The sequence below is a fragment of the Macrobrachium rosenbergii genome, chromosome 59 (genome assembly GCF_040412425.1).
Source record: "Macrobrachium rosenbergii isolate ZJJX-2024 chromosome 59, ASM4041242v1, whole genome shotgun sequence".
Taxonomy (NCBI): domain Eukaryota; kingdom Metazoa; phylum Arthropoda; class Malacostraca; order Decapoda; family Palaemonidae; genus Macrobrachium; species Macrobrachium rosenbergii.
In genome coordinates this window covers 21,428,932-21,451,076 of record NC_089799.1, presented here as the reverse complement: position 1 = coordinate 21,451,076, position 22,145 = coordinate 21,428,932, and the positions used below count along the sequence as shown (strand labels likewise).

Here is a 22,145-nt window from a genome sequence, read left to right as displayed (position 1 = left end):
AGGAATATATACAATATTATTGGATACAGTGAATTAAGGCATAACATTTTAAAAGATGCATATTCGTTATATTGACGTTTGTATAACATGACATGTGAATACAGAGTGCCGTATAATGTAGGCTATGTATACAATGTACCATAGTGTAGCTAAGCTAATTCTTGTTATTCAAATTCTCTTTGCACTGAATTATCATAAATCACTCTGCATGAAACTCCAGAGTTAGCTGATATTAATAATTACTATACCATGTATGTATAGAGTATACTTTATAGTGTAGACTAGGCTACCATATATGCATACATGGCACCAACAATACCCTCGTAAAGGTTAGGCTATGTTCGAGATACATTTTGGTATTTCTCTTCGTTTCTTCCAACAAACGATGGTGTTTTTGGAACCTAACCCCATCGTAAGTAGGAGGATAATACCTGTATAGGTATTTCTAGTTTGTTTTGTGTGTGTTTGAACTATCAAAATAGGCAGTTCTAAGTGTTTTTAGAAGGGTTTCAAGTATTTAGGGTTTTAGCCATTCGCATGGGGGAGTGGGTTCGATCCCCACGAATACGGGGGTTTACTGTATTTTGGACAGTCACACAACACATGTTTGACTGTTATCAACACTTCGTATTCTGGGCATTCAGGAAGAGGCCATGCAGACTGTTCATCAAGTGTCCATGTGTTCAACGAGTATGGTCTATTAGTAGATGCGTCAGAATTACTTGTGTGAGTCCTCTCTGACATGATGAGCTCCATTTTCCAACACTGGATTTTATCTGTTTCAATTTATTATTTATAGGTTCCTCCTTCCACATACTTTGCCATTTATTTACAATGATTGTTTTTATATCTCTTTATGTAATCACTGATTGGGATTTTTACATTTGCTTAGCTGCTTTATCAGCCTCTTCATTTCATTTAATCCCTACATGGGCAGGGATCAACATATTTCAACATTTTCTCCATTATTAAGAAATTTGTGGAGTTCATATCTAACCTCCTGGACAATATTATTTTTAAGTAGTAACCCTGAACAGCTTCTAGAGCACTTCTTGAGTCACTAAAAATAACAAAATTATTGAATGATATTTGGTTTATAACTTTGATGGCTACTGCTATTGCACACAACTCTGCTGTGAGGACTGAGGTATTATTGGGCAAAGATTACTGATATGACTTGTTCTGGGATATAGCTGCATATCTTACTCCATGTTGTGACTTTGACCCATCTGTATAAATCACGTAATGTGAACTTTTGGTTTTATACGATATATGGTTTTTTGTCTATGGTGTTCTGGGTTATATGAGTACCTTTTTTGATAAATATATCAACTATGTGCAAGTCCTTCCTTTATTTATAGTCCAATGGGGTGGTAACTTCACTGTTGAAGGTACTTGCACGTTCAGAGACTCAAACAACCTATTAAGCTTTAATTGGGAAAAAAGGAGGTGGATGAATGTTTATAAATATCCCTTAGATCAAATAGATTTTTTGCTGATGAATCACTTGTCTTGATTCTTAATGCACTTTCACTGTTAGGAAATCGACTTGTACTGAGGAGATTGGTGAGGATCTAAGTGCTCCTGTGCATATTCATAGTCCTTCACTGTGAATTGGATCTAATATTTTCAGTGCTGCTTCTGATGCTGAACCATGTATTTCACTTCGTAGTCAATGACTGATAACACTGTTGCTTCATACAGTATGGTAAGGGTATGTCTATCAGCTCCCCAATTTGAGTGTGATAGTTTTTTTAATTAGACTTAATGCCCTTTTGCATTTTGATTTTATGTAAGTTGAATGGGCTTTCCAATTCAAGTGTGCATCAAATATCAATCCTAAAAATTTTGCAGTTTGGCTAATTGGTATAATCGTATTATGGTTTCTGATTTTCAATTCTATTCACATTTTTTTCCAATTTTTATTTTTATAAAACGTGACAGCTTGAGTTTTTCTATGAAAATCTAAAGTCTACAGATGAGGTCCATTCATTTATTTTTATTATGGCTTTATTAATCATTCGTTCTGCAAGCTTTAAGCATGATGCTGTATAACATACAGCTAAATCATCCATATACAGGTTACTTTTAATTCGACCAGTAGCACAACTGATATCATTAATTGCTAATGTAAACAGAACACCACGAAGGACAATCCGTTGTGGGACTCCATTTTCAAGTGGAAATGTTTTAGAATAAACATTATCTATTCTCACCTGGAAAGTGGGATCAGTCATAAAATTTTTAATAAACTTAGAAAGTTGGCTGCGTATGTTATTATTATGTAACGATTTTAATATTGCATACCTCATGTAGTGTCATGAGCCTTTTGGATGTCAAAAAGACAGATACTGTAATTTGCTTTCTTTCAAATCCTCTACGTAAGTGGTCTTCCAAATCAGATAGAGAATCTAATGTAGATTACATTATGAACCAAACTGGGAAGGAGCTAAAATTTTATTTTCACGTATGTGCCATGTAAATTGTGCATTTACCATTTTCTCCAACAATTTGCATAGGCAACTTGTTAAAAAGATTGGTCTATAATTATTCAAATTACTAGGATCTCTTCCAGGTTTTGGTATAGGAATTATTATGGCATTTAATTATTCATCTGGAAACAAGTTTCTGAGCCATAAATGATTGTAAAGTTTAATAAGAATGATTTTGCCAACGTGCTAGGTGGAAAAATCATTTCAAAGCAAATATCATCACCTCCAGGAGCAGAATGTATTACTGTTCAGAATAGCATATTCCAACTCTTCCACATTGAATTTCTTATTATACTATATCTTCCTTTGTCTCAAAATTAAGTCTTATAGATTCTGCTTTATTCTTTATCTCTTTTAAATGTTTGTCCAAATTTTGGTCACTGCTTATTTTGGCAAAACTTTCCCAAGTATTACTAATTTTGAAGGGATCTAAAATTTTTTGCCATCATCTAATATAGTTTGCCTGGTTGGTCTAATGTTTGTTCCATATATTTTTCAGAATTTTCTCATACTTGTTGAATGGATGTTTTGCTTGTTATTTCTGATACATAGGACCTCCAAGATATTATTTTACCTTTTATGACTTCCTTTCTGAATTTAGCTGATATTTCATTATATAGAGGTTTTTAATGCATCTATTTCTAGTAGTACAGTAAGTTAAAAAGTGAAGCTACAAATTTCAAAACTGATCATACTTCTTTAGAAACTCGTGGGTTGCCAGTTAGTATATTTTATTCCAATTATTTATCATCTTTATCTGATAAGTATCAGTGATTAACTGTAGAACCACAGAAGGTATTTTCCCCAGTGAATGGTCAATTTTAGTGCAATAATTGTTTATTAAAAGAAAAAAGAATTCCCAAAAAAAAAAAAAGAATTTCCCCATAGAAACATCTACTGTCACAATGTGTGATATCGTAGTGTTCACCATTGAGCAGCAGTAGAATCCCACTAGCCCGAACAACTCTCAACTACCCATCCCACTATAGCGGGAATTTTAACAGCCAGCGTTACCAACGCTGCAGGTAAAATCTTGTCACTTGAGCTACCATAACAAACGATTGGCAACGCTGACACAGGTGTGCGCCGACACGCCCCATTTTTGTCAATTGCTTTATTCAAGGTCAAAATTGATGTGGGGAAGGAGGGTGGGAATCATTCAGGTAAGTATTACAATATTAGTTTTATTATGAAAACTTCATATTGCAATAAACTCCCTGAACACCTGAATTAGCCCGATTAACAACATTTAGAGGAGGAGGGATCAATTCTATTGCACGTCCCTTTGACAACCGCAGAGATGGTAGCTCACCAATCTGCTCTGCATAAGATATCCATTTAGCCAAACACTCACCATATCAATCAATGGTTTCAGTGAAGAGACATGTTGGAGAGTACTTTGATCGAGTCAGGTCAGTACTCTCGGCTAGGATACCTATCTAGTTAAACACTCACCTTATCAATCGTTGCTTTTGGTGATGAGACATGATGGAGAGTACTTTGATCACCCGTCAGGTCCGTACTGTCTCAGTCCGTCGACCTCCCATGTGGTTCTTCAGAACCTCTCATGTATGGAGGAGTATGGTGACCTCTCATGTATGGAGGGAAATAAAGCAGTGTGCCGAGCCGCTGATCCTCTGGATAAGGTCCGACGGGCAAAGAAGTATCTCGGTGCTGACGAAATAGCCTAGCCTACTAGAGTACCCCCTTGGACTCTCGTAGGGAAACTATCAAAGACCAAGACACTTAAAATGTACTAAACCTAAGTTCATGTGATTATATTATCATTGTTGCCTAAGAATTCTAAAGACTAAAAGGAATTCCTCAATCTGGTTAACCCTTAAACGCCGACTGGACGTATCGTACGTCGACTAAAATTGTCTGTTGGGTGCCGAGTGGACGTACGGTAAGTCGACTACAAAAAGTTTTTTAAATATTCGCGGAAAAATAGTTATAGGCCTAGTTTGCGGAAAATTTTAAATCACGCGCCTTGAGGGATGCTGGAAGTTCACGGATCATGCTGTTGTTTTGTTTACAAGCGTTACCCAGCCGGGCATGCGCAAATTTCTTTCTTCTCACACTACAGAGCATCAGCGACGCATCTCAGAAATTCTTTCGTCACTTTGTCGTAATTTTTGCACCGTTTTATATTAGTTGTTACATGAAGTTTTATACATGAAAATGTGCGCAATTTCATGTATAATACAACAAAAAATAACATACGGTTGTAGCATTCATAAGTTTTGAAATATTTTCATATAAATCACGATAAGTGCCAAAATTTCAACCTTTGGTCAAATTTGACTCGACTGAAATGGTCGAAAAACGCAATTGTAAGCTAAAACTCTTACATTAGAGTAATATTCAATCATTTACCTTCATCTTGCAACAAATTGGAAGTCTCTAGCACAATATTTCGATTTATGGTGAATTTTTGAAAAAAAAACTTTCCTTACGTCCATGCGGTAACTCGGCCGAACATCTCAGAAATTCTTTCGTCACTTTGTCGTAATGTTTGCACCGTTTTATATAAGTCGTTCCATAAAGTTTATATGAAAATGTGCGCAATTTCATGTAGAATACAACAAAAATAACTCATGGTTGTAGCCTCTATCAGTTTTGAAATATTTTCATATAAATCACGATAAGTGCCAAAATTTCAACCATCGGTCAACTTTGACTCGACCGAAATGGTCGAAAAACGCAATTGTAAGCTAAAACTCTTACATTCTAGTAATATTCAATCATTTACCTTCATTTTGCAATAAATTGGAAGTCTCTAGCACAATATTTCAATTTATGGTGAATTTTTGAAAAAACTTTTTCCTTACGTCCGTGTGGTAACTCGACCGAACTTCTCAGAAATTCTTTCGTCACTTTGTCGTAATGTTTGCACCGTTCTATATTAGTCGTTACATAAAGTTTTATATATGAAAATGTGCGCAATTTCATGTAGAATACAACAAAAAAATAAACCATGGTTGTAGCTTTTATCAGTTTTGAAATATTTTCATATAAATCACGATAAATAGAAAAAATTCGAACTTCGCTCAATTTTAACTCGACCGAAATGGTCGAAAACTGCAATTGTAAGCTAAAACACTTACAGTCTAGTAATATTCAGTCAATTACCTTCAATTTGCAACAAACGGGAAGTCTCTAGCACAATATTTCGATTTATGGTGAATTTTTGAGAGAAACTTTTTTTACGTCTGCGTGTTCCGAATTCATGCATCATTTTGTGATATTTTCTCTGTGTTGCTTTGATCGTTTTACAATTTGTTATATACCAAAATCATCGCAATTTAGTGTACAATACAAAGAAAAAATAACTCATTAGCTTTAACCGTTTTGCTCAGCGCGATTTGTATGCAATTATACACGAAATTTTTTTTCGCGCTGTCATATATTTCAATATTTATATATGATATTTTTTTTTATTTCTGATGGTTGCATACTAAACTTCAGGCAATGTCAAAAAAAAGGAGCCAAAAATGAACTCAATCTTAAAAACTAAGCGTGCTGTGATTTTTTGAATGAAACTTTTTTTCCGCTTCGGCGCTAACTCCTGAACGCCGCCAGCATACGGCAGACACTTTCGTAAGTAGAGGCTCGGCGTTTAAGGGTTAACCTAAGAATCTCTTCACTGTGCGAACACCGCATCAGCTAAATAAATGCCCCTAAATAAGAGACTTCGCCGCTAACGTGGCCTAAGAGAATAACCCTCCGCACTAAGCGAATACCACCTCAGCTAAATGAAAGCACCTTAGATAATAGACTTCACCACTACACATGTGCAAAATAGTGCGACATCTCATGATCTCAGAGTCATTGGTGTTGCTACTGTTGTTACTACAACAACTATAAACTGAAGTTTGATGTTCGACGCGCATTCTCACATTCAAACGGTTTGTGGACAATGAAGCTCGAATCAGCTTCCAAACGAAGAGGGAGTGGAGGGTGAGGCAAACAATTCTGCTCCAATACAAAGCAAACAACTCCCGCCCACAAAAGTCAGGCTCAAACAGACTTTCTTCAAACTGTTCGACAATGTGTTCGAAACCAAATACCCCATTCACACGTTCGAACATCACTTCAAACACAGGTCTGTCGAACGGCGTTCGATGAACTGTTTGACCGTGTAAACCCCCCTTAAGAGAATAACCCTCCGAACCTCCGTGTTAATACCCCCTCAGCTAAATGAACGCACCCTTCATAATAGACTTCGCCGCTAATCACTGTGAGGCGAATCGAACATCTCTAAGTAAAATGAGTAAACACTGAGACGGACTTCCAAGTAGCTGCTTCCAGAATAGACAGCAGTAAATAATTCCTGGGAAAAGGAAGATGAATTGGACATACTCCGAATACTGTGCGGTTGGGAAAATACAGAGCTGAAGACGACGAAGAACAACCCTGAGAAACCCTACGAAAGTAACTAATCACATTCTCTGACAGCTGACGGGAAGGATTCGCGGAGAGACAAGTGTGTGCGGAAGGAGGAAGGAGTTGATAACCTTTGATAAAAGATATCTTTAATGCTCCCATCGGACACTTGCAGATAAAGAACTTTAAACGAACAAGGCAGAGTTTAACCTCCGACTCTGTCTTCGCCGAAAATTCCGGAAGACAGACAAATATGTATCATTCTTGCACAGGAACCCAACCTAGGAACTGCCTGAAGCTCGCCCAACCCTTTGGCTGAAGCTAAAGCCGTAAGAAAAGGCAACTTCTCAGTGTCTTAACGTTATAGCTTCAATAGGTTCAAAGGCAGGGGAAAGCAAGATAAATATTGAAATACTTCCAATAAGTCCCAACAGTCGGCAAAACAGAACGTTCAATCTTAAAAGAACTTAATCATCGATTATCCTACTACTTGAAACTTCAGGAATGTGGAAACTAAATATACCGCTAATCGTTGAGCGGTAGTCAGCAATAGCCGAATACGAAAGACTCTTGACTTTCCGGAGGAATAAAAGAAAATCCACTATTTTGGCTATGGAAGGTCTAGAGATAGAATGACCTTCCTTACGACACTAACTTCTATACCATTTCTAGCTGAACCTGGTAAGGCTTACGGGTTGACTTACTCAATCTAAAAGAAAACTATTTAGGCACAGTTTTAGGGAGTCCGGACTGTTTAGTGGCTCCCTCTACAGTTGCCCTGCAACTAAGTCCAGCACGCGAGGGTTTGGATAATAATAGTAAGAATGTGGTCGTCTGAGAAGTAGTTTCGCATTGGTAGGGACATCGGAACTTCCGTAGGGAACTCTAGGAGTTCCGGAAACCAAGCGTGTTATGGCGAGCAGGGAGCTATTAGAATCAAGGTCGTCTTGACACTCTCCCGCAATTTCCCTATTACCTGATTAATGAGACCTGATGAAGGAAAGGCGTACACTTGCATGTGATTCCAACTTGTAACGTCACCTTGGTGACTATTGAAATGGGGACACCATTAGAGAGAAATAGTCCGGAAGACGACGGTTTAATTGTGTCGCGAATAAGTCGACAGTTGCTGGCCACTTCCGGAAAACCTGACATATTACTTCCAGAGTCAAAGTCCACTCTCCCCACCAATACCTGAACGCGAGCGACCTAGCAAATCTGCCCGTACTTTGAGACTCCTGATATAAATTGGGGAAGAAGAGACACTTTCGTTCTTCGCACCCTCTCAGGACTATGTGCTACAGTATAGTAACGAGTTCTGTTGAGCCTGTTCCCCTCCGAGTTCTTCAGATACGGCACGGCAATTATGCTGTCGCTAAACATAGCCGCTACTCTGTAGCGCACCAAGACTGAGAACAACTGAGGGCTTCCTTTACAGCATTGATTTTCCCGAAGATTTATTGACAACTCTCCTTCCGAGGCCTGGATTCCTCCAAGGTTGTTTCCCAACCTTGATCTGAGGCATCTGTGTACAGATGAACGTCAGGAAGAGGGGAGTCGATAGACCTTTCCCCTGTCAGAAGCATTTCTGACTACCACAAACGATCCAACAGGCAAGAATCGCTCCCAACTTTAACAGCGTTCTCGTTGTGGAAGTCTCAGCGATTCCTGAGACATACCTGAAGAGAGCGCATCCGGACGAGACCCTGGAATTAAAAGAGAGAGAGAGAGAGAGAGAGAGAGAGAGAGAGAGAGAGAGAGAGAGAGAGAGAGAGAGAGATTCTCCCTAAGAGGTTTCTCCGTGCTGGTATTGGCCGTTCCCTGCTGGCTGGGAACCCTTCTATCTGTGTAGGACCGATTGGACTCTCTCTAGGGTTGTGAAAACCCTCAGAGGAAGAGAGAGAATCCGCTTACCAAATATGTTAAGAATTCCATAGAATTCCCTCGCTCTTACTAGTTCCTCTAGAGAGGAGGCCAGTCAAACAATCGTCTAGATACTTCAACACACTGTATCCTCGATGATGCATAATTGCCGACACCGGAGACATGAATAAGAAAAAACCATGTTTGTCATACTGGCTACATCATCATCCTTGAACAAGAAATAGCTAAGGCTAATGGCGTTCTAAGCAATCCCTCTTATGAACATCCGGATACTGAGGGGGAAGATGACCAAGGTAGAGATTTTGACTTTCCTGCTCCAAACGTCGTAGACGAAGCCAAAGCTTTCGCCTGGTGAGCCCCTCGAGATAAATTAGGCTGCCAACAGCCACGGATCCGAAGGGACAGCCGTCACTCTTTAGCACCCGCATTACAATAACGACCACATCCAGAGAGAATGTGCAAGAGCCTCAGTCTGATTGCGCAACACATACCCCAAGCACCTGCTTCCCTAAGAGAAGTCCCTACGAGCCGAAACGACGCTGCAGACTTAAACAGGATTGCCTCAACCGATTTGTTGAGGGGCAACCTGACACTTGCTGAAGGATTACCTCGAACTGCATAAATCGTCCTACTCGGAGAGTGAAGAGAAGAGTGCTGTCTATTACAAGCAACTACCGATGATAAGTGAACGTCTGCCCCCCAAAGCCTGGCTAACCCGATCGAACCAAACCAGCCAACATGAAAAAGAGGCAGGAGCTGGTTTAGTGTCATAAAAAAAAAAACTCAAAATCGGGAGGTCCGGAGCTCTTGCTTGAGGGTACGAAGTAGTAACATACTCAAGCCTGTGTCCATAATCATACTGCTGGCAAGAGGACATTCTAAGTCCGCCAGAATCTCCTGCACCTACAGATAAGAATCCTGTTCCACAATGTCCGAACGGTCTAAGACCGACAAAGGAGGCGGCACTGGACGAAGCCCTGGACAACAATGAAGAGTCCGCAATCGGACCAACCTAACCAGAATGCTGCGCACCTGCACCTAATCGGGTACCCGGAGCTGAATCCGCATTGTTGGACCCACCGGGAAAAGAAGGCTGAACCGATAAAAACCCGGAGCCGATTCCCCATTATTACCAAGGGGTAGACGAGTGAGAGTAGCCAAACCAACATTGTTAAATCTTGGGGGAGGATGCGCAAACGAAACCGCTGCAGAGGGACCGAAGAAGATGGAGGAGGGAGAATGACAGGTAGAAGCTAGCCTGAGTTACCGCTGCGGAAAATGCAGGCGATGAAAGTCGTGGAAAATGCAGGAGATGAAAGCTGCGGACCGCTTGAAGAAGGTACCACACACTCTGCCAAAACCACGGAGCGCAAACCCAAACTGGAATCGACGGGAAAACCCTGCGAAATACCTGATACTATCGGAACAGCTGCATGAAGCGGAAGCAAGGGGTTGCGCATACCCGAAGGGATGGAACAAGAGACCCCTGTGGCCAAAATCTGCCGAAACAGGGTTTTCGCCTGTCCAGAAGCTGCTCCTACCGGAGAAGACTGTACTAAGGAAGGAAAAGGCGGGAGGCATAGGAATAGCAGATGCATAAAGTTACCTGAGAGGAAGAAAACCAAAATCGAAGGAGGAGGGAAAACGGAAGATGCGGAAGCAGCAGGAAAGACCGGAGCAGAAGAAGAAAGGGCTGAAGAGGAGACTGAAAAGGGACTAACAGAGAATGTGGGAGCAGGAGATGAAGCGACAGATGACGAAGAAGAAAACTTAGAACAAAAAGGAAAGAAGGTACACCGAATCTGGTACCCCTCAATAATCCTGAAAACATATCCGACATGAATTCTGGACACTACTGTGTCACATACTCTCCGCCATCCGTCTTATAACCCACCATATCCAATTGCAGGTCCCGCAAATTACTTTAGAAGCTGAAAGGACTCACCATAATCCGCCTTACTAGATGGAGGAGTAGAAAATATAGGGAAGGGGGAAACTACAGTAGGAGATTTAAAGAACAGTAGGAAGTGAGCCAGAAGCGAAAGCAGAAGGATTCTGCCCCACCGTAACTGAAACATTGACTTGAGACTGAGCCAGATCGAGAGAAGAGATGGAGAAACTCTTGTCAGAGCACAAAAACCACTCAAACCCGAAACCGGAACCCGTTCAGGAGAACGACACTGCACCGTTGAAACCACCTCCTCACTACCAAACCCAAACCTATCCTGTTTTATCACACCTAGATCTTGATCCTAACATTATCAATATTAAATTTATCAATATTACAAGGGGTTGGGGATCCTCCTTCACTGCCTGCTCCGCGCCGAGGGGGCCGGCAGACCCTACCCACTCGGAGGCTTGCGGTTCTGCCATTACCCTCAGTACCCGTTAGGGCTGGTTCTGGAACAGGCAGGGGAGCTGAAAAGGAAGAAGAATTAGACATCCTAATACTACTATTATCCCTATCTGAGAAATGTTGAAGACTAGCTATTGAATTTTCCTTACTAACTGCAATCCTATCCTCTATCTATTTGACTACCATTGAACACGCTAAATCCATCAACTGATCTATAGCAGAAGTCTGAGACACTTGAGGCAACGAGAATCTGACCGACGTCTGCCGCCGTTACTAGCCAAAGACTTGCGATGACAAATGTAATCATCCCTCTCTTGTGCCTTCCAAAGGGAACATTCATCGCAATGAGTCTGGACATCACATTTAACCTTCCTACATACCTGACGGAATGTCTATCGTGTCTCAATGTACTCATCCGTCTTTGCAGGAAGAAGAAACGATGAGCGCCAGAGTCCACCGTCGTAGGCAGTCGAGGCCGACGTCGAAGCCGATGACACGGTAGTAGGTGAAGAAAAGTCCGTGACGCACAATCGAGACCGGGAACCAGCGAGTCCAAATCCAAAAGACGTTCCACGTCGAAGATATCCAGAAAATCCAGGAGAAAAACCGTTAAATACAATCCAGGTCTTCACCACAAGTCCAAAATACAAAGAGAAGTCGGGCAATAGAATTAAAACCTCGCACTGCAGAAGGAAACAACCTTGAAGCAGAGCGAACAAAAAGCAACTGACGAAAATGGGGCGTGTCGGCGCACACCTGTGTCAGCGTTGCCAACCGTTTGTTTAGTTGTGGTAGCTCAAGTGACAAGATTTTACCTGCAGCGTTGGTAACGCTGGCTGTTAAAATTCCCACTGTAGTGGGATGGGTAGTTGAGAGTTGTTCGGGCTAGTGGGATTAAGGGCTAATTCAGGTGTTCAGGGAGTGTATTGCAATAAAAATAATAATAAGGGCCTCACCTTTCACTCTTTGGATGGGGCAAAGGTGATTCTTGATACCTCGAAGCTGAATCATAAGACGTCCTGATACTCTTGGCCAAAGTGGAATCTGTTTCCCGAAGGCTTGCCAGGGAGTCATATCAACTTCCAGTATGGGTGGCAGATGAGTCGAAAAGTTTTCTTCTCGGAATTCAGGTATAACAAGAATTTCCTGTTCCACAGATTATTCGACCTCTCCTTGCATACCTCTTCCCAATCTACCTGTTATGATCTGAGGAATTTTAAAAACTAAAACTATTGTATTTTTTCAGCATTATGTGTGTGAAGCAGAGAGAGAGAGAGAGAGAGAGAGAGAGAGAGAGAGAGAGAGAGAGAGAGAGAGATACAGTGCCCCATTAAAATCCATTACAGACAAGCAAAGGCACAGAAAGTTCTGATAGTTAATTGTTGTTAATTACATTACCCTAACTTTGAAATCAGGTACTTACACAGACGCAAGTTAAATTGCCTACATCCTAAATACTATTAGAGAAGAACTTGAAGGGTGAAAGGACTACATTTTACTTGCTGCAGAAATGCAAGAGCATGAATGAATCTGAAAGTTAATCTCAATACTATTTACTAACTATACGAATACAAAAATGAAGAAGTCAGTATAGCAATGTTCTGTTGGCTATGAAAATACAATGAAATGAAAAGAGCCCATAAGTAATAGTGTACATAGATTCTGGTTTCCAAAAAGAGAACCTTTCTACATCTCTGCTAATCTATGGGAATAAAAGGAAAAAAAAAACTGAGAATCTTCAAATTCCAAGAGCTTGGCTTATGTAATACAAAAAATAAGGGCTTATTTTGTCTGTAATGTGAAAGCATCCTATTTTTCAGTTAACCTAAAGTGACCTTTTTCACATAAAATTAAGGTACATATATAACAAATAAGACAAGGATTTAGTTACCTATTTGAATCTCATTCATTTGGAGTTTATAAATAATTCCCTTCTGGTACTGAAACAGAGCAAAATCCACGATATCTGATGGATCACAGCTATCTGCAAGGAAAGAAACATGAAACCACAATTGTTCAATTATGAAAAGAAGATAGATTTACTCTTTATGAAGTTTGACTTGTACTGATTTTTCATTATATACTTGATATGCAACAACCATCTCTACATGTGAAAACTTTTGTTGCATCTCACCGTATGGTTATCAAAATAGAATGTATAGCTAGGCCTGAATACCAAATGTGTTTGTTCTTATTAGAAATTATTGTAGTTGTCCATTTTGACCACAGAAGCAAAACCCTCTCTACCCTACTTACGGTGACAGTCAAAGTTAAGCAAATGTTGAAAGGAATATTGTAATAATTTATTACCATTGATATGTTCTCAGAGTACTGCATTGTAGACTTGTATCACAGGAAGTGAGCCAGATTGTGGCACCGGACTCGCCTCCCCAGAAGGTTCTTGATATGTCGAAGCTGAATCATAATAAAACCTGATATTCTTCACCGAAGTGGAATCCGTTTCCTGAAGGCTCGTTTGGGAGTTATACCAACTTCCAGAAGAGGGGCAGATGGGTCGAAGGAATACTCCTTGGAATTCAGGTATGATAAAATAGAAGTTACTGAAAAGGGTGTTCTTGTTCTGAAGATTATTCAACCCCTCCTTGCCTATTTCTTCCCAATCCACCTGTATGATATGACAAATTTTATGTGCTAAAATTATTGTAGTTTATTTCTCGCCATTCTGTGTGAGTGTGTGTGTTGAGTGAGAGAGAGAGAGAGAGAGAGAGAGAGAGAGAGAGAGAGAGAGAGAGAGAGAGAGAGAGAGAGTGGAGTACGGTAAACGGAGTAGTCTAGTACAATCCATTACAAACACATGACACAGCACAGAAAATCATGAGAGTTAATTGTGGCTAATTACCTCCTTACCCTAACTTATAAAATCTGGTACTTACACTGACCCAATTTAATTTGACTAAATCCTGTAAGCTACATAAAACCTATTAAAAAGGACCAAAAGGGTAAATGACTACTATGTTCAAATTGCAGTAGGTATACAAGAAAATGAATATATCTGAAAATTAATCTCAGTAGTCTCTGCTAACCATAAGAATGCAAAAAAGGTGAAAAAAAATCAATGTGGCCATGTTTGACTGGTTATGAAAATACAAAGAAATGAAAAGATCCAAAAAGCAATACAGTACTGTATATAGATTCTGGATTCCAAAGAGAGAACCTTTCAACACCTCTTCCAATCTATGGGAATAAAAGTAAAAAAAACAATAAGACCTTCAAACTGCAAAAGCATGGCTTATGTAAAGCAAAAATGACTGCTACCTTTAGACTACTAATGTAAAAGCACCATATTTTTAACTTAACCAAAATTTTCACATGAAACCAAGGTATATATAACAATTATGACAACAATTTAGTTACCTATTTAAGTATCTTTCGGTTCCATTTCATAAATAACTCCCTCTGAAACAAAGCAAAGTCCATGGCATCTGATGGATCACATCTGTCTGCAATGACATAAATAAGTAGCCATAATTACTCAGTTGAGAAAAAATAGATGACTGATTCTTCATGACCCTTGACTTGATTAGTAATACTAATCAAGCTTTTATTACTTGATAAACAACAACCATTTCTACATGTAAAAAATATTTTTGCATTTCACCATACAGGTATCAAAACAGAAAGTATAGCTAGACTCGAACTGGAAATGTGTTTGTTCATATCAAAAATTGTTGCAGCTTTCCATTTTGACCACAGAGGCAAAACCCTCTCTACCCTGCTTACTGTGCCAGTCAAATTTTAGCGAATGTATAAAAGGAATGTTGCAATAATTTATTACCACTGATATGATCTCAGTGTACTGAGATGTAGACATGTATCACAGAAGTGAACCAGGCTGTGGTGCCAGGCTGTGGTGCCAGACTTGCCTCCCCAGATACTGCAAGTCTATGTACTGTACAATAACAAATCAACTTATTGGACCTCAACTTAACAGGCTTCTGTACTGATTAGGTCCGTTATTACCATTTTATTTTTGCTATGCTACCATTTTCAATGCGACACATTTTTAAATAAATTTCTTAAATCGAATACTGATTGTAAAGTACAGGTTAGTTTGGGTAAGGAACCACATTACCGTAAGGAACCACATTACCAGTTAATTGTAAGATATCTAGAAAACACTCAAGTGCAGGCTATAACAGACTTTGTTACTTATCAGAAAACCAGATCTCCAAAGTGTCTGTTAGACTGAGATGTTACTGGACTGGTTCTGTTAGCACAACAGTAACCTCTATTATCCAGATTATTACATCTAATGCCCTGCTGGTTATTGGAAATTCCCAGATATCAGGAAAAAACACTTTATGGATGTACAATAGCAACTTTGTACCTACACTTCTCCTACCTTGTCAATAACCACATTACCATATATACACTATATATGCTTGTAAACAACAAAGAATACACTCTAAACTAAAAACTGGATGTTAAACCTCTAGTTCCTAACTTTTTCCCTGTATTTGTAACAGGATATACATACACCATACACTTTCGCACAAGACAATACCATAGGCACTGTTCATACCGTATAGTAGAACAATACTGGACTGCACAGCATTTTTTAAAACAAAGATTGCACTGTCCTATTTTGTCTCTTAAAAATACAATAATGTCTACACAAAATAAAAGATAAAAAATAAAAACTCCTCTTACCCAACACACAATACTGTTGGCACTGTAGTGAAGTACATTACCGTAAAACAAAGTTTGTACTTTTTCATATTTTGACTGTCAGTACAATAATGTCTACATAAAATAAAAAATAAATGGAAATAAGATAAAAACTTTTTTCTCTCGTTTACTTGTGTGCAATGCTACAATTACGTACAAAGGCTGGACTCCAAAAATTGTGAGGGGGTTTACAAGCCCTCCTCCTCCTCTCCCTCCTCCAACACCCCAGTATTGTTGAGGTCGAATACCTTGATAAGGTCACGATGTAGCAAACTGGTCACTGAGCTGCCAAAAGGGTCCTGATCTTGAAATGGTAGCAGGTACATCTTACTCCTCACTGGAAGAATATGGCATGTCAACAAAGATTGCTGAAGCATTCACCCGTGTTTCTGGGCTGAACAGCAGTGGGTGGCGATGGGCTTATGCTCAAGGGGGTTGGTGGTTCAAGAAGCTGTTGTGGGTACTCTGATGATACAAACAACAATTCTGCTTTGTAATCACCCTCCATCGCATTTCTCAAACACCTGGGGGAGGAGTTACATTCGATGTTGGAACTTTCCATCACTATAAGAGAATATATCAAATACCATCCATGTTTAAACACTGGGCTGGTTGTAACACATACTCATCGTAGTCGTTTTCAGAGCTTTTTTCCTTCATCTCACCAGTGGTAACTGCAGCAGCCTATCTGGCTGTCAGACAACTGCTGGAAGCCAGGATCTGCCACCATTTCCATCCAGCCACACTCATGTGTCATCCTTGGAAACTTTGTTGCTCAGTATGAAAGTTGTCCATGTTAAAAACCTGGAAATCCATCATGCCCTCTCCCCCGTTCAGGATACAGCTCCAAGTGTGTTCCAAGGTCTGTATGGTGATGTCCTTCCATACATTGGTGAAGCTGCAGCTTGTAGAATTCATCAAATACCTTCCAAGTTTCTCCCAAGCCTGTTCCCCGTAGGTATCTAAGCCTTACTCCATTTTCTGCTCATCTTTGTAGAGCAACATCATCTCTTCCAGGAACTTCTTCCAGTATTGCCGTTTTGTTGCCACAGTAACAAATTGGTCCATCTGTTGAAAGGTCATTATCTTTTTGGTCCTCTTAGGAGGTGGTGGTGCCATACACAAAGTACACACAAAGGACCACACGCACCAATAACAGTGCCTGCAATGTTGAAGGTACTGCAACAAAACTCACAAGTTCAGAGGAATGCATTATGACCCACAAACACAGCAATTAAGCTACACATGATTACCAAGAAATGGCACAAAACTGAACAAAGGAGTGAGTGCTTTTATTGTGGCCCTCCTAGGAGGTGGTGAGGCAAAACAAACATGTACACACGTGCACACACAAACACACACAAAATGCTTAAGGTACTGCAACAAAACTCACTAGTTCAGGGGAATGCATAATGGCCCACTATCACAGCAACTGTTCTAAACACGATTACCAAGAAATGACGCACAACTGAACAAAAGAGTGAGTGCTCGCCCACTCATGCACCTTCTACCAAATGCTGTTGTACTGATGATGTATCTTTCTCAGCTAATTAAAAGCTGATAAACAAAGTGGCATGTCAAATGACGTAATGCTTCTAAGCCAATGACAGTTACAAAAGCTCTCAAAAAGACAAAGACTTACCCAGCCTTCCTCACCCAACTCTCCCAGTCCCCCCCTCCCACCCAAAAACTTTCCCCATCCTACCGCCATCATAACCTTTTCAAAGTGCCATTACAACACCTCTTTCTGTCTATGCAGCATTGCCAACCATCTGAGTGGAGTTTTTTTTTTTTTTTTTTGTTTTTTTGTTTTTAAGAAAAGGGTAAATTACTTTATACTGTATATATATATGGTGGCACTCTAGAGACCCTCTGGATAATGTCGAGCTCTGGATATGGTGAAAATGGATAAATACAGGACTAATGTATTTAGGCCAGCCTACTATTGGCAACATCGTTTTAGTCATAAGACACTGTGTGCAACAATACTGACTGATGTAATGACAATGGTTTTTGTTCTAGTGAAAATGCCAACTACACCTCTTTGCCCATAGTTACAAAAAGGTGACCTCTCTAAGAACTGGTGGTGTTTGTATAAGTTTTCATTGCCATCTTATATTTCAATGTTGACCTATAAATGTATAAGCTAATCCCCACTTGTCCTTCATTCTAATATCCATGGTCATCCTCTTCGTAAATTCATTTATTGTCCCATAACTTCTGTAACAAATGAAACCTTTCGTCCAAGCATTCACAGCGCATCTATCATAATTATCATTGCTGATGTACAACACTGTTACCAGCACTGGTCACCAGTCACCTGTCACACTAGTAAGATAAATGGCATTTTTTTATCTCTGCATGCTTATTCTCACCTAGTATGGGGCCCATCTATATCAACAATACTCAGAAAAGAATACCATAGTTAAGGTCACAATAATATGCACATGAAGTTGCATAACAGTGCATCAATATATTATAGGTGGATAACAAACATGCACTAGGAATAACACTCACCAATAGGAATAACACTCGCCAATAAAAATGACTGAAACTTTTAAACTTCTGCAAATTCATAACTTTTGAATTAAGTGAAGCGTTGTCTCTGGCATAACATCTCTCTCAAACATTAACCAACCTGAGAAGATGAACAAGGTAATACCCTTCTCAGGTTTCATCAGATTCTGTTATTCTTGACATATCCATTAACACAATTAGACATTAGAAAAACCGTAACTTCCTCCCAACTCGACAGGCATAACAAAAGAAAATGTGGACTTGAAGACTACCAAACCATGACAGACAGTTTAAACTTGAAGACTACCAAACCATGACAGACAGTTTAAAAGTGGTTGGAAATAACTTCAGTAATGTGAGAGACAAGCCTAAACGTGGTAGGTTAAAATTACAATTCATATGCTGTGCAGTATTCTGACTGTGGCTAGATATAGAGGTTCTTAATAAAACTCAATTGGCAATTCCAACAGGATGTTAAGTCCTGTACAGTACGTAAACCCTTGTACTGTAGCCTGTACATGAAAGCAAAGTGACATATACTGTATTTCATTTACAAGCTCCGATGCCATAAGCACTGAACACACCACCACCATTACATGAAAACTAGGAATTTAAGCACCACATTCCGGTCATAAGTTATGCCAACTTCATCCCACAACACTGTCATTGTTACATCAATGTCATTTATGATTTGTCACTTAATTATATCATTGCATTTATGTTTTTAAATTAAGTTAGAATTTCCCTTTAATAAACTGTTTCTGAAAATTTTAAGTTAAAAAAAAAAAAGAGTGCACATAGCCTATTAAAATCCATTACGAACATTTAAAGTTGAATAAATTTCAAATATTGGGTTGCTTTGTTAACAAAGTTACGTTAAGAAGCCTAAGGAAAAGGTTATATAGGCTATTTGTGGAACGGTTAGGTTACTTTAAGTACCATACTTTACAACACAGTATTGTAAAATGACAGGTTAGGCGCAACACATACGTTTGGTCAAAAATGGTTAGATTTGGTGAAGTTACAGTAGGGTTTAGTAACGTGTGTAAGGTGCAGTAAAGCTAAGGTTAGTATGCTAAAACTGGATCAAATATATTAGACATATTAAGATTATTCTAGGTTATGGTATATACATAGTCTGGGGTAAACCGAATATGATACATAATTTTAAAATTAACTTATTCTAGCCTAGTAGGCTAGAAATCAAGGCAACAATAGCTTTCTTTACTTATCTGTTCTCTGGGCCATTTCAGTCATAAGCCTAGGATAGGGTAACTGGAACATTTTTGGGTTATTTTTTGGAAGACTCCAGCCACCTCCCACATTATAATTTGTATTTTTCTTGGGTAAAACACATCAAAACAAAAAATGTCTTCTTAATACATGACCTTTGCAAATGCCAGTAGAGCTAAGTAGTAGCTCCGAGGTGGCGATTTCCTTCTAACTTGACTTTTTCTACAGTTTTTTGGTTGCTAATTATGGATTTACCTTCAATTTTTGTCGCATGAATGTAATTAACCAGTAATTAACCCCTGAAGTCCACCCAACAAGGGGTTTCCATACACAATCTTCACAAGACAAAGCACGGGTATGTCTGTTTGGAACGGTTCATATCCCATCTGGCAAGTGCAATAACTTGTTAACGTATGGGTACCAGCCCTCCCCGGGCCAGTACTAAACACGGCGAAGGGACATTCCATTTGGTCGACAACAAACAAATGCACCGCCAGTATCAGAAGCCCTAAAAGTGTAGAAAAAACCAGTTTCCAAGGTAAAAACAGGCACGGAGCTAATACTCAGAATTACCCAAATGCCTAATAACAGAGAAAAATGATAGGTAAATAACGAATCAAATTACGATTTATAAGGGAAGACAATACTGGCCCCCCACCCCTCTCCATACCTAATACGGCAAAATTGTAACCAGTAAACAACACTAGGTTACCTTAGGTTGGTATTTTTAAGTTCTTTTAGTGCCCTATCATTTCCTAGCCATTTTTGCATGAAAAACTCAAAATGGTTTTTCATGCAAAAATGGCTAGCTGGAGTCTTCCAAAATGGCTGGCTGGAGCCTAACGAAAAAATTACCCATTTTAGCTCCATGTCGTATAATGTAATATGGATGAATGAAAACTCTCTCCATACAGCCTAGCCTACTGGTCTACTTTAGGATACAGTAACATGCAAAATCAAATAACAAAACAGCCTAGGCCTATGAGGAAAAGGCTCTGTCAATTTCGTGATCAGTTAATTGACCTATTTAAAGACCTGGCTCTGTTAATCTTACGTATGTTTACAATAAACTAATTTTACCCTAGCCTACGCCTATAAATTTATTAAAATTGCTCGTTATCACAGACAAGTCACTTTTCCTAAGCATAACTGAAGCCTCAAGGATAAAAATCCTGTTACTAAATTGCAAGTAATTTAGACATGTTTTCGTATATCACACCTACTTGAATATCAAAATAATAAACTCTGTAATTCGTAGATAAAATATCAAAGAAGAATACTAGCTGAAAGGGGTAAATACCTGCAAATATTACGGGAAATTTGGCCGACACAATCTACCATTGTTTACACTCGGTAGTCATTCAGTGCGTTTGGTTATCAAAATATTTCGAATATTTATCTATGAAAGTGAATTTGATTTATACGACTATACAACTGTAAATATAATATATAAATAAATTATCATACTTTCTGAATGCAATGAAAGGATGTTTTTGCAGTTGATGAAAAAATTTCGCTGATAACAGTGCCATTGCACCAGTCAGGACGAGCATTTAACGTACAAATACGCATACATTCGTTGTCAATGTATTTGAAAGGTATTTATGTATGCGCACTATAATCATTTAGTCATTCATTATTTACAGAAACGTTCTATATGTCCATTGTATATGCGCACCATATCTATTCATTTTGAACACATTGTGAATGATCATTATTGTATGAATGCAGAATGGAAGTGTAGCAAGGTCCATATCACTTTATTATATATATATATATATATATATATATATATATATATATATATATATATATATATATATATATATCTGTATGTGTATAATGGGAGACCTACCACAAGTGCCTAATTAGCCTACCAGGCAGAGTTGCCAGATTATAATTTGCTTGTTGAATAAGTTGACGTTCTGAGGACAAAATAATGTGAACACAAATTACATTAACAACTCTGTTCACAATGTAAAATTAAGTCAGAACCTGCATAAAGAACCCAGACATTTTATTTCAAACCACAGGACGAGATTCCATAAATTCCTATCAATTTTCCTTACGATCATGGAGTTGATTCAAAGAAAACGGACTTACATAGATAAGAGGGGTAACATCCCTCAAGTTGATACAACCTTATATTAGGTGAATTTTTGTCCACAATCAACATTTTATGTATCAAGTACTCTGGTTAAGTTTACATTATTTATCATTACTGTTGAAATTTTTTGTGTCTTAGCTATAAGAAGACCATGCACACCCGTGTTAAGAATCAAGTTGTCTGAGATTTAATAATGCATGTCCTTGCTTAGGGATATGGACAGTTTACTAAAACTTACACTGCATGAGAAATACTGTAACTTTCATCCAGAACTACTACCGTGTTGCATAATGCAAAATACAGAGAGAAGGATGCCAGTGTAAGGCATATGAGGTTCATGGATACAGTACTATATCCATCTCTAACTTGGAATGCAATATACAGATGTATGAATTCATGATCCTTTTTTTAGTTTATGGATGAGTTATTGAGTACAGTCCCCCCCAAACTGATATAAAGTGCGTAGGTTTTTTGGCCATTT

At 38.9% G+C, this 22,145-nt stretch overlaps 1 long non-coding RNA gene across 1 annotated transcript; it reads right to left on the bottom strand.

Annotated features, from left to right (window-relative positions):
- Positions 1 to 12,080: 12,080 nt before the first annotated feature.
- LOC136837706 (uncharacterized) lies at positions 12,081 to 20,920 on the bottom strand. Its single transcript, XR_010852727.1, has 5 exons — positions 20,858 to 20,920; positions 14,494 to 14,579; positions 13,429 to 14,313; positions 13,010 to 13,102; positions 12,081 to 12,324 (listed from the first exon to the last, which is right to left on the bottom strand). It is a non-coding gene; the product is annotated as an uncharacterized lncRNA (long non-coding RNA).
- Between the last annotated feature and the right edge of the window lie 1,225 nt (positions 20,921 to 22,145).